Source organism: Arachis hypogaea, chromosome 11 (genome assembly GCF_003086295.3).
Source record: "Arachis hypogaea cultivar Tifrunner chromosome 11, arahy.Tifrunner.gnm2.J5K5, whole genome shotgun sequence".
Taxonomy (NCBI): Eukaryota; Viridiplantae; Streptophyta; class Magnoliopsida; order Fabales; family Fabaceae; genus Arachis; species Arachis hypogaea.
In genome coordinates, this window is record NC_092046.1 from 125800695 (window position 1) to 125815017 (window position 14323).

Genomic DNA, 14323 nt, shown 5'->3' on the forward strand with positions numbered 1-14323 from the left:
TAATTTTCTGGTATTTTCTTATAAACTGAAACGCGATATCGACCTAAAGGCTCAATATTAAATAGTAAATAAGGAGAACAGATTAGTAACTCCTTACTTTCGGTACGATCATGACGTGCTAAAGGTTAGGGTGTTACAACGCCTAACTTGAGATTTCTCAAGTTAGGCGCAAGACATAACAACAACACGCAAGAGTAGTTAATTCCTTCAAGTTAGGCGCATGATTTACTCAAGTAAGGCGCCAATGCTCAAGCATTCCACACCAGCACACGCTGCCCACCTCAAGTAAGGCGCAGCTTCATGCGAAGTCAGGCGCAAGCTCTCCCTCAATCAAGTGGTCCCCACACCGTTGCACAAGCCATGCGAGATCTTTATTTATTCTGATTAAACTTTAATTCAATCAAAAATAGAAAAAGATATTATTTAGTTTTAGAAATTATAATTTACATTAATTAGGATTAGATATAAAAGAAAAAAGAAACTTCTCTTCAGGAATTATTCCACCTGGGTCCAATTTACAGTTTACCAGAATCCTAGTTTTCACTCTTTTCCATGAGCAACTAAACATCCACTGTTAAGGTTAGGAGCTCTGTCTATTTTATGGATTGATTCTATTATTTTTGTATTTTAATTCATGTTTTGATTCATTTAATTCAAGAACTGTTTTCGTTCTTTATTTTATGAAATTGGGTGGAACGGAAGTATGAACCTCTTTCTAGTTGAGTTCTTGTATAACTTGGAAAAGCTCTTTACTTGAACAACAGCTTGAAAACATATTCTCCTAAATTTCTCATTATTTGGATTTAACGGGATACATGACATATAATCCTCTTATATTTGGATAATTAGGATTTTTGTGGCATAATAACCAGAATTAAACTTCACCCTCTAATTGGAATAAATTGACCAAGGAATTGGCGGTTGATGAGAGTTAGAGGAGACTAAAAAGGTCTAAGGAATTAGGGTTTAGTCACATATGGTTTGCCATGAATTAAATCTTGCATGATTAAAATAGTTATTAAGAAAAGTCAATCTGGAAAATAGATAACTCTGAAACCCTAACTGTTTCTCCATATATTATTCCCAGCTTATTTATTGCCTGTCTTCTGATATTCTGAGTTTACTATTTAATGCTCTTTGAACTCTCAACACTATTTTTTGTTTGTCTAACTAAGTAAATCACTTAACCATTGTTGCTTAGTCCATCAATCCTCGTGGGATTGACCCTCATTCACTTGAGATACTACTTGGTACGACTCGGTGCACTTGCCGGTTAGTTTGTGGGTTATAAATTTCGCACCAGACAACACCAACAATGTTAATTTCTACATATTGTTGATATCAAATCAACACTTACTACAATTATATTTCATAAACTATTTAAAAAAAAAGCATAACTCAGTAATGCAATACTTGCAGAATAAATGTACTAACTTTACCTATGATGACTTGAATCTGAGAAGTAACGACAATCCAATCAATCTCTGTATTGACTCTAGACAAAGATGTGAACAGTAGATCTCCCAAAATTGTTGTCTAACGTCCAATCAATTTCATCCTGAACATAAAAATGGTGTGATAGTTACGTATTTATTAAATAATTTTCATTATTCACAGAGGAGTGAATAAAAACATAAATTAAGAAATACATTTGAAATAATAAATTTGATTAAGAAATATAAATAAGAGGAATATACCTAATTGAAAGTTTGATATTAGTTCTGAAAAAGGGATTGGAAGAGAACGAATTTTAAGTGCGAAACGAAGAAGAAGGGAATAAAAGTAACTATTTGGTCCAATTTAAAATGGTTTTTAAAAAAAAATCATTTGTATAAAATAAACTGATTTTTTTAAACCATATGGTAACACGTGTTAGCCATCCAAAAGCAACTTCATGTGAAGTCAACTGCAGTCAGTTTCTACCTATTTGGTAGAAACTGACCTGCAGCCATCCATTTGGTAGAAACTCACCTGCAATAGACGTCACACGAAGTTACTTTTGGATGGCTGACACGTGTTACCATATGGTTTAAAAAATTGGTTTATTTTATACAAATAGTTTTTTTTTTAAAAAACCATTTTAAATTGGACCAAACAATTACTTTTATTCCCTTCTTCTTCGTTTCGTACTTAAAATTCGTTCTCTTCCAGTCCCTTTTTCAGAACTAATATCAAACTTTCAATTAGGTATGTTCCTCTTATTTATATTTCTTAATCAAATTTATTATTTCAAATATATTTCTTAATTTATGTTTTTATTCACTCCTCTGATAAAAATTATTTAATAAATACGTAACTATCACACCATTTTGATGTTCAGAATGAAATTGATTGGACGTTAGACAACAATTTTGGGAGTTCTACTGTTCTCATCTTTGTCTAGAGTCAATATAGAGATTGATTGGATTGTCGTTACTTCTCATATTCAAGTCATTATAGGTAAAGTTAGTACCTTTATTCTGCAAGTATTGAATTACTGAGTTATGCTTTTTTTTTATAAATAACTAGTATATGTTCCCGTGCAAGCACGGGGTAATATATAAAATTATATAAGTTTTTTTATTAAAATTTAAATAAAAAATATTTATAGTAATTATTATTATAAATATTTTACAACTTAAAAATATTAAAAATAATTAATATTTGTTTTAATTAATTTGAATTGGTTGAATGGTCATCTCATTTGTCTGTTTAAGCAAATATTTAGAGTTCAAATCTCGCCTTGTGTGTATAACAATCCATTAGTTAGCGACAGACCCTTATAAATAGAGCATCAATATGTGGTGGATTAGTCCTCCACTTGCCGAGTTAGAAAATCCGTAGAAAAAAATTATATTTCTCTTTAAAATAGAATAATTTTTCATTAATAGCAATATTTATGGACTTTTGTCTTTGTTGAAATTTACTTGGGACAATTTTATTTCTGGGTATCATATTTATTCTTGAAGTCAAAACAATATGATCAACATTGTTACTTGTTAAAACTTCACATTTTATGAAATGATTTTTAAATTTTCAAATTCATAAACTTATGTCATTACAAAAGTTATTAGATTGATTAATATTTCTTGGTAACATGGTGTACCGAAATACCATCGTTGAGTATTAATTAGTGTAAAAAGAAACTAATAACAACTTTTGTTATTCAATATATAACTTATTCTATTGAAAAATAAATTAATATTTTCTAAACTTGTAAATACATTTTCTTCTAATTTATTACACCATTTTATTCGACAATATTTACCATTAAAAAATAGCAAATAACTATACTATCCTACAATATATATGATGTACAAAGTAATTTCTTATCTTGAAATTAATTCTAGTTAGTGAGATAAAATTTAAAATATTTTTTTTTATTTTCTTACTCAAATTTAAATTTAAATTTAGAATTGATTAGCAACTCATCCTTTTTTAATTTCAATAAAAAAATAAATTAGTTAGATGCAAAATATTTAACATTTAATAATTTTAATTATTTAAATTTTAATTACCAAAAATTTAGTTAAAAATTAATTATAAACTTAATAGTCGATAATATATATATATATATTATATTAGTACGTAAATAATAATATTATCTTTGTTATTACTTTTATACTAAAAAATATCAATCTATACTATTTACATATTTTTTCACTACTAATAAATAAATAAATATTTGCACTATTATACTTATTATCCTAGATGATGACTTAAGTTATTTATTTTGTATATTAAATAATATTTTGTATGTTAAATTTATTAAATATTAAGATAAAAAAATTGTTCAATAAATTATACAAATAGTCATTACAGAAAAGAAAAAAAAATCATATATCATATATAATAATGCTTGATATATATAGTGCCATGTATAAATTAAGATTATCTATTTTAATTATGTGAATGATTATTGTTATTTTCACTTTTTTGTTACACTAGAAAATAATATTTAAAACTAAAAAAAAGAGATAATTAATTTTCTTAATTTGAATTAAAAAATGTCTTGTAAACATATCCAAATTTTATATATACTAAGTGTTATAATATTAAATAGTATTGTATTTGCTATAACAATGACTCAAAATATTAATCCAAGATATATTTGGGCCTAGTAAGACCTCAATGCAAGCAAGATCAACTAAAATCTATTGTTAGGGTCCCAAATCTGACTTAGGTTCATTACCTTAAAGGCTTAATACAGATGAAGTTCACGTGTCTCCTCTTAAATCGGCTCAGATTGGATTTCCGTTGCTAGTTAGATATGGTAATGAGTACTCAGGAGAGCGTAAGAAGCCCCCTTTCCATCCCTCACTCCTATTTTAAAAAAAATGTCCCCGTTCCTTCTCCATCATTACAAGTTTCTGTTTAATTACCCTTAAGGAATGTAGATCTTCTCGGGTATCTACGAATATTCTTTGAAAATTTTTGAAAATATTAACACAAAAAGACATAATATAATAATCATAAAATAATCAATTAAATATAATTCAACATAATTTATAACATATTCGTTATGAAAAATAACATTTCAAAAGGAGAAAACATAAAAATATATTCCAACATAATAACATAACATAATTTTTTGGGACGATATTGAACAACGTAGTGACGAACTTGAGAGGCAGAGAAAGTGAGTTAGAGAGAGAGATAGGATCGAGGTTAAGAATGAGTCTGGAAGAAAAAGAAAAATTTTGAATTGGAAGCAGAAATTAAGGTTAATAAATTCAAGAAATAGATTTATGTATATATAAATTAGGATAAATTAATAATTTTATATTTCCATATATTTAATAGCTTCCATGGGGTGGGTACTTATGTGTGTGTCCCCATTAGGGGTGGCAAACGGGAAAGCCTGCCCTGTCTCGCCAAAAGTCCGCCATCTAGTGGGTTGGCCCGGCCCACCCCGCCTAGTAAAGTGGTCCTGAATTTTTCCCCCGCCCCGCCTAATGGTAGGCTGGCGGGTTAGGGGCTCTCCCTTTTTTTTATAAACCATTAAATATTAAACAATATATATATAATTTTACAATAATTTCAATAAATTTATAATTTCTAAAAACATAAAAAATTATAATTTTTAAATTCACACACATTAAAGTCTTTATAATTATAAACCAAATTTTTTGAAACAAAATAATAAAACCAACATTCTCCAAAGCAAAACAAATATTATCCAAAATATATAATTAAACATCTTCAAGTTTATAACCAATCAAACATAAAACATAATCCAAAATATCACTTAGAACATCTTCAATTATCATCTTCATCATCTTATAGATCAATAACATCATAGAAATTTGTAAAAAAATGGCCCTGACAAAATAAAAGCTTGGCCCAACGGGGAAGCCTGCCCCGCCCCCGCCTAGCCGAAGCTCGCCAAAGTCCATGGATTATGCGGTGCGGGGTAGGCGGGATTTTTAAGTTTGGCGGTCTCAAATTTCCAGCCCAATCCATTTTTTTTGGTGGGTTATGCGGGTCAGCTCGATGGGTTTCGGCCCGTTTGCCACCCCTAGTCCCTATCCATTTTCACGTGGCAAGTCGTGAGAATTTCACAAGTCCCCATCTAGCCTTAAAACGCGAGTAATCCCTGCAAATACCTGTTTTGATTGTTTTTGTGATCATCCCTATTGTTAGCATTCATTGGTTCGTGACGTGGAGCTATTCTAGCCACTCAAAAAATTCTTAGATAATCAAAGTTTAGGTTATATCATTTTTATAAAGTCACATGTATTCTTGTTATAACAATATTAATAGAAGATAAATGGATAAAAACTAAGCTATTGTTTGGATATAAGATGGAAAATAAGAGGAAAGAAAATGGAAAGAAAGAAAATGAGAAGAAAGAAAATGAAAAGAAAATTATATTTTTTGTGTGTTGTTTAGATGAAGAAAAAATGAATGGAAATAAAATAAAGGAAATTCTTTTTTTTTTCTTGGATGGAAGAAAAAATAAAAAGAGAAAAAATTATAATAGAGTAAAATTATATTAATGTTTTTATATATTATATATAAATTATAATTCAAATGGTAACTCTGTATTTTTACCTATGTTTGCACTTCTGCGTCAATTCTTTTCATAATTTTAAAGAGAAAAAGTTTACATGAGCTCCACATACACTTTTATGTTTTTCATTCAATTTCTTTGTTGATCCAAACAATAAAAAATTAATTTTTTTCATCCATTTTCTTCTCTAGTATTTTATTTTCCTACAAATTCTTCTAATCCAGACAATGCATAAATAAGTCACATTTTTCATATATATAACAATAACTAATATCACATATTAGGTTAATTTATGTTGATAAACCAAAGTTACTCCAAAATTACCTGAATCACCCAAACCCAAAAAACGTTACCTAGTTGTCTCCATTTACATTTCTATATAAATCGAATTTAATGAATTCGAATTAGGGTAATAAGTAGTAAATCGAATCTATAGGATTCAAATTACTTGACATTGTGATTCGAAAGTAAATTGAATTCAAAGAATTCGAATTATGTCAACCCGGCCCCTACTAAATCGAATCTATAAATTTTGATTTATATGGTCCATACTAAATCGAAGCAGTAAGGTTCGATTTATACTCACTTAGAAGCAATCCAACTCATTGTAAATCGAATCTCCTTCATTCGATTTAGTAGCATAGATAGCATCCAAGTAATTCGAATCTTATAGATTCGATTTACTACGGAAACACATAATTTGAACTTCATAAATTTGATTTACATAGATATGTAAATTGAGACATGCACGTAGCCTTTTTTACTTTGGGAGATATACGTAAAATTGGTTTGCAAATGGTTTATGAAGGTGATTTACCCTGCATATTATAACTTGTGAAATCATAATATTTTGAGAAGTAATGTGTAACATCCTAATTAGCCTAAGCTTTATCTCGCGTCATAAAGCAAAGGTTAATCAGAGATTATGACAATCCTAAACTTATACGAATAATATATAGAAAGAATTATTATAATCTAGAAGCCCGATGAAGGATATAGCTCAAAAACAGGATTTAAAAAGCACAAACGTACTAGCAAAGCTACTAACTTAAAGCACAAGATATGGACAAGATACAGCAAATATAATAGTAGTATATCCAAAAGAATCTAACCACGGCTCACGGAGTTTAAGCCGGCTAGTCATATACAGACCGTACATGAAACCAGACAGTAAAAACAGCTTATACAAGTTTTGTTCTCTCAATACAAGCCTCTAGGCAAAACAAAATACAAAAGTGAGAGATGTATAGAAAAAATAAATCAAAAAGACCCAAGAGGTATCCGGATCCTCCGCTTCTGTCACCATCCAAAACAACTCACCGAGGTGGGTTGCGACCTGCATCTGAAAAACACAACAGAAAATATGGTATGAGAACCGAAGGTTCTCAGTATTGTAACAGTGCCCAGTGATGTAGGATATAAGACCCCGGGATGCCAAAGACAATCCTAGACTTCATATCCATCACAAGATCTCATCTTAGGCATACTAAAACAAATAAGCATAATTATATAAATCTTAACATAAGTAAACTGGGTAATCTATCTTAGGGGATTTCTATTCTAACCAAACACCGCTGTCCCACAGCCTTCACCAACCTATCCTCCATGCGATCCCATCGCCACCGCCTTCTGAACCTCCTCAATCCCAGTAGAATTCACAATTAATTACAATGCAAGTAAAACACAATTATTGTCATGTAAGGCAGATATTTCAAATAGCAAATAGGCATGTTATACAAATAGGCAAACCATTACAAGTAATCAAAGCATACAAATAGATAGAAAATGCATATGATGAATGCCTGTCCTATTGGCTGTGATATCACATTGTCGGTTCAATTGCCAACCCGACATATCTCCATGGAGATGTCGCCCTTCGGAATCATCAATGGGAACCCCCGAGATATAGTTCTCGGATCACTGTCCAGGATTTTGCGCCTGCACGCTCTATTGATCCGAAGGGATGCGAGCGGGATACTCTTGCCTCAGACCTCACATCTCAACATAAGTAGGATTAACTACCGTCCTTACACTGCCGCCGCTACCTCGACAGGCGGGATTAGCCACCGTCCCTGCCGGGCGCATAGCATCTCATAATCTCAGTACAAATCAGTACTTTAGTGGTTTTTCAGAAAATATTTTCAGTATACATGGATCCATCATCTCATTCTGAGTCCTCGACTCATCTCAACCACTGTAAATTCACATTTAAGTTCCAAACTCAATAGTTCCTTATTTCTCATCTTATATATCAATCATCCTTCACATACCGTCAAACCATTCTCAGTACACCCGAGACCTAATCCTCTGTTTTCTAATTTTCATAAAAATCATCAACTAAAACCATTAGTTTATTTCCCATGTTCTCATACCCAAAATTAAGCCCAAAAGCCTTAAAATGGTGTTATAGAAGCTTACAATCTTGTTGGGAAGGTGAAATAGTTGAAAACAAAGTTAAATTTGAGAAACAGAGTGTGTGCATCCGTACAGGGGTGTGCGTGTGATAAACCAATATTTTATGGTTTATCTTGTGCTCAATTGAGTGGATTTTATCAATCTTTCATACACTTATTCATACTAATTGCATGGTTTTACATTTTTCTTCTTGATTTTGTGCTATGATTGAAAACTTGCTTCCTAGATACTTTTAATTATGTATTTTAATTCTTCTTTATCCCATTCGATGTCGTGATCCGTGTGTTAAGTGTTTCAGGCTTCATAAGGTACGAATGATTTGGAAATCGGAAAGGAGGCATGCAGAAATGGAAGGAACACAAGAAACTAAGGAGATGACCAACGAGAAATAACGCGAGCGCATGGCCACGCGAACGCGCGAAATGGAGAATTCGCAACGACGCGGATGCGTGCCTGACGCAAACGCGTGGATTGGAGTCTGCACAAATGACGTGAACGCGTGAACGACGCGAACGCGTGGCAAGGAAAAATGCTGAATGACGCGAACGCGTGGATGACGCGTACGCGTGACCTGCGCGATCTGCAGAAATAACAGAATTTGCTGGGGGCGATTTCGGGCTACATTTTGACCCAATTTTTGGCCCAGAAACACAGAATAAACCTAGGGAACATGCAAAAACTCGAGGACGCATCCATACACATTCAGATTCATCACATTAGGATTACTCTTAGTTTTAGATCTGAATCTAGATTAGTGTTACATTGATAGTTTATGCTTTTGCTTTGAATTGTGGATGTTGAAGAGCCATTACCTCCGTTGAAGACATTACTTTAGTTTGTTTCTTTACTCCCTTATTTTTAATTAGTTACTCATTAACTCTGTTCAGATAATCATGTTGCGTTTTGAATTTATTAATATACGAAGTTATTTTTATTTTAATTAATTTTAATTCTCTATTTTATTTTATTTAATTATGTCTTCTCATATTTTTATGATTATTTCTTTCATTTCAATGGAGTAAAATTTCTACTTGACATGGGGTTGATTAAAAGGAGATACTTGAGTTGGAATGCTCAAGTGCTTAGTGGAAATTGGACGTTGTTAGCTAATTCCATATCTACTAACACTAGACCTCCCTAAGGGAGAGGACTAGGAATTGAGGGTAAGAGTTAGTTTAATCAGCATACTTTTCCTTATTTAGTAAGGGGTAACCGAGTGAGAACAACAACCTTTTTACACTACACTACACTACACTTGAGAAGATTCCAACAAGGATAGAAATTCCATTTAATTATTCCCCCAGTCAAGGCCTTTTATTCAGAGTATCAATAACTATTCTTAGTTTATTTTTATTGTCTTAATTTTTAATCATTTTAATTACTCGTTATCAAAACTCAATTTTTCTGAAAACCCCTAGTTAATAAAATAGCACTCTTTCCTGCAACTCATTGGGAGACGACCTGGGACTCATACTCCCAGTATTTTATTTCTAAAATTTGTGACAATCCTTTTTTAAATTGGTGAGGCAGATCTTAGCCAGTTAAGAGCTATACGTGAAACGCTGTCCTCTTAATTGAATTCTCTAAATTGGTTAACTTCTGTCGCTACATCAATTTTTGGTGCCGTTGCCGGGGAGTTGCAATAGTGTGCTAAATTATTAATTAGTGTGTATATTTTATTTTTATTTGCATATTTTATTTTTATTTTTGTTACCATGAGTTACATGTCTTTCTCATTGAATGACGCGTTCATTGCCTGATCCGAGTTTAGTCTCATTTGATCCTGAAATTGAAAGAACTCTTTCACATATTAGACGAACTCGACATCGGTTAGCCTCTGAGGGTGGTGAAGTGATTATTATCAATTCACCAGTCTCATCTGAGGGCGAATCTGAACCGCCATCTGAGAGCGAGACAAGCTCATTTACTACTGATCCAGTTGATTTACGTGCAGGAAACATGGCAGCACCTAGGAGGATTACTCTCCAGGAGGCAGGAGCCTCAGATTTTACACTGCAGTCGTATCAAGTGCATCACCCGACTACAGCTGCAGATTTTGAACTAAAAACCGCACTGATCAACTTGATGCCCAAGTTTCATGGCTTACCTGCTCAAGAGCTTATCAAGCACCTTAGGGATTTCCAGACAGCCTGTTCTACTGTTAGGCGTCATGGTGCAAATGAAACTTCTATTCTGTTAACCGTTTTTCCGTTTTCTCTTGAGGGAAAGGCAAGGGAGTGGTACTACTCCCAACCTGAAGCAACTGTTACCAACTGGGATACACTCAGGAGAGAATTTTTGGAAAAATACTTCCCAGTTGAACTCACAGATAGACTGAGAAAAGAGATCTCCTGCATTGTTCAAGGTGAATCAGAGACTTTCTATGAATATTGGGAGCGCTTCAACAATCTCCTGGACGCATGTCCCCATCACATGATTGGTAAACTAGTATTGATCAGCTACTTCACTCAAGGCATGAACCCCCAGGATTAGACTACACTGGAAGGTGCCAGTAATGGTTCTTTGAAAAAGTACAAAACCGCAGATGAAGCATGGCAACTGATCAGTGACTTAGCTGAGTCCACTAGGAATCACAGACAGAGGCGCAACCCCAAAGCTGTTGCGGAGATTTCCTCTAGCAAAGAAACTACTGCTCTGACACAGAGTATATGTGAAATGACCAACCTACTGAAACAGATGCAGACAACAGGCATAACAAGCTCAGCCTTCATCACAACAAAGCCAACAGTTGGTTCCACAAAGAGTATGCGGGATCTGTGCTGATTATAGTCATTATACTGATGAATGCCCGCAGTTCCAGGAAGACAACACTGTGGCAGCCACTCATAACTTCTATGACCGCCCGAATCAAGGATACAATCAACAAGGTGGCAACAATAACCATGGATGGCAGGACAACTCCAACCAAGGCTGGAGAGATAATTCTACCCATGGCTGGAGGGATAACTTTAACAGAGGAGGCAGAGGCAATAATGGAAACCAGAGGTGGAATAACAATAATAACAACAGACAGCAGAATCAAAACCAACCTTACAGGACACCTCACCTAAGACAATCACAAGGACCCCAGCAATTCTAATTCCTCATCAAATGACGAGATGCTCCGTTCTCTTGTGCAAGGATAACAAGACATGCATGTGCAGCTGAACTCTAGTCCAAATGGCTTGACTGCCACTTTACAAGCTCTCGTCTCCCGGATGGATTCCTCACTTAATTCCACACATCAACCTTCAAGCTCTAATGGAATTTCTTCTCAACCACTGCCTAATCCCAAAGGTGGCATCAACGCCATCACTTTGAGGTCTGGAACCACATTACGGAGAGGAACCATGAGGAGCCAAACCCACCAGAAAACGTGCCAGCAGAGGATGTGGTGGAAGTGGAAGATGCTCAAGAAGAAGAGGACATACAAGACATAGTTGAAGAAGAAGAAGCTCAACCACAGAATGAAGCCCCAAGGGATGCTGAAGCTGCAAATCACGCCCATCCTATCTCATTTCCGCAACTTGCAAGGAAGCCCAAAAAGCATATGGAACTTGATCCCAAAATGGTAGAAATATTCAAAAAGGTCGAGGTAACTATTCCCCTTTTTGATGTTATTCAACAAGTACCTAAATATGCAAAGTTTCTAAAGGATTTGTGCATACATAAAGATAAGATTAATGAATTAGAAATTATTCTTTTAGGTAGTTCTATATCTGCTTTAATGGAGGGTATACCTGAAAAATATAGTGATCCAGGTCCATGTATGGTTAGCTGTACCATTGGAGGTATGATATTTTCTGACTGTATGTGCGATTTAGGAGCATGTGTCAGTATAATGCCTTTGTCTATATATGATACTTTGAGGCTCCCTCCCTTAAAAAGGTCGGCAGCTCGTTTTGTGTTAGCAGATAAAAGCATTATTACAGTAGTTGGAATTGCTGAAGATGTATTAGTGAGCATTAAGGGGCTTACATTTTCCATTGATTTCTACATCCTGGAAATGCCCCCTAATGACTCAGGAAGACCATCATCAATCCTGCTTGGAAGACCCTTTCTGAAGACTTCAAAGTTTAAACTGGATGCATTCTTAGGAACTTACTCTTTTGAGATAGATGGAAGAATAGTGAGTTTCAGTTTAAATGAAGCTATGAAGCATCCTCCGGAAAATTATTCTATCTTTCAGTGCAACATTATTGATGAAACTGTAGCTGAAGTTCACCAGGAAGAATTAGAAGAGAAGTATATGGAGCAAGGTCCAAGTGTGGGGACACTTTTTGAAAACAATGAGAAGACTTTACCATTATCACCCGCCCCAGATGATCCAGAGCCTAGCTATGAGAAGAAATTAGAGTTAAAGCCCCTTCCTCCATACCTCAAGTATGCTTACCTTGAGGACAAGTAGAAGTTCTCAGTCATCATTGCAAGGAAACTCACTTCTCAACAAGAAAAACTACTCAGTGTGCTGAGAAAACATAAGAAAGTAATTGGATGGAGCTTGGCGGATATAGTAGGCATCAGCCCCCAAGTTTGTGAACATAGAATATTCTTAGAAGAGGGAGCAAAGCCTGTCCGTCAGCCACAAAGAAGATTGAATCCCACCATCTTAGAAGTTGTCAAGAAGGAAGTGACCAGGCTACTTAAAGCAGATATCATTTACCCGATTTCAGATAGTGAATGGGTCAGCCCAGTACAAGTAGTGCCCAAGAAGTCTGGAGTCACAACAATAAAGAATGAGCATGGAGAGCTTCTAACAACTAGAGTGCAGAATTCATGGAGATTTTGCATTGACTATAGGCGTCTCAACCAAGCTACTCGCAAGGATCATTACCCCTTGCCATTTATTGATCAGATGCTTGATCGCCTGTCAGGTAAATCTCATTATTGTTTTTTAGATGGCTATACAGGGTACTTTCAAATTCATATAGCTCCTGAAGATCAGGAAAAGACTACTTTTACATGTCCCTTTGGAACTTATACTTATAAGAGAATGCCCTTTGGCTTATGCAATGCATCAGCTACTTTCCAAAGATGCATGATGAGTCTTTTCTCTGATCTTATTGAGAACTATATGGAGGTTTTTATGGATGATTTCAGCATATATGGTGATTCATTTAGCCTTTGCTTGGATAGTTTATCTAGAGTATTAGACAGGTGTGTTAGTACAAACCTTGTATTAAATTTTGAAAAATGTCACTTTATAGTCAAACAAGGAATTGTACTAGGACATGTGGTGTCTAATACTGGCATTTCTGTAGATCCAGCAAATGTGGATGTTATTTCTAGTTTACCTTACCCCTCCTCCGTGAGGGAAGTCCGTTCGTTCCTTGGCCACGCAGGTTTTTACAGGAGATTTATTAAGGACTTCATTAAGGTAGCACTGCCTTTATCCAGATTGCTGCAGAAAGATATTGAGTTCGAGTTCAGTGAGAGCTGTATGCAAGCATTTGATAAGCTAAAGATCGCCCTGACTCAAGCTCCAATTGTGAGAGGACCTGACTGGAGCCAGCCATTTGAAATCATGTGTGATGCTTCCAACCATGCAGTAGGAGCAGCGTTGGCTCAGCGCGAAGGTAAGGACCCTTTTGTAATTGCTTATGCATCTAAGACCTTAAATGCTGCTCAGTCTAATTATACTACTACTGAAAAAGAGCTTCTTGCTATTATTTTTGCTCTGGATAAATTCCGAGCCTATTTACTTAGTACTAAGGTAGTAGTGTACTCAGACCATGCAGCTCTAAAATATTTATTAGCTAAAAAGGAGTCCGAACCAAGGCTAATACGTTGAATACTGCTGCTGCAAGAATTTGATTTAGAAATTAAGGATAGGAGTGGTAACCAAAATTTAGTGGCAGACCACTTGAGTCGCCTTGAGCACATTAAGGATGACTCCGCTCCTATAAATGATAATTT

General features: G+C 34.5%; 1 non-coding gene across 1 annotated transcript; it reads right to left on the reverse strand.

The window, feature by feature from the left end:
* Positions 1–10738: 10738 nt before the first annotated feature.
* On the reverse strand, positions 10739–10846 carry LOC112724416 (small nucleolar RNA R71). The gene has a single exon (XR_003163579.1). It is a non-coding gene; the product is annotated as a small nucleolar RNA R71 (small nucleolar RNA).
* Between the last annotated feature and the right edge of the window lie 3477 nt (positions 10847–14323).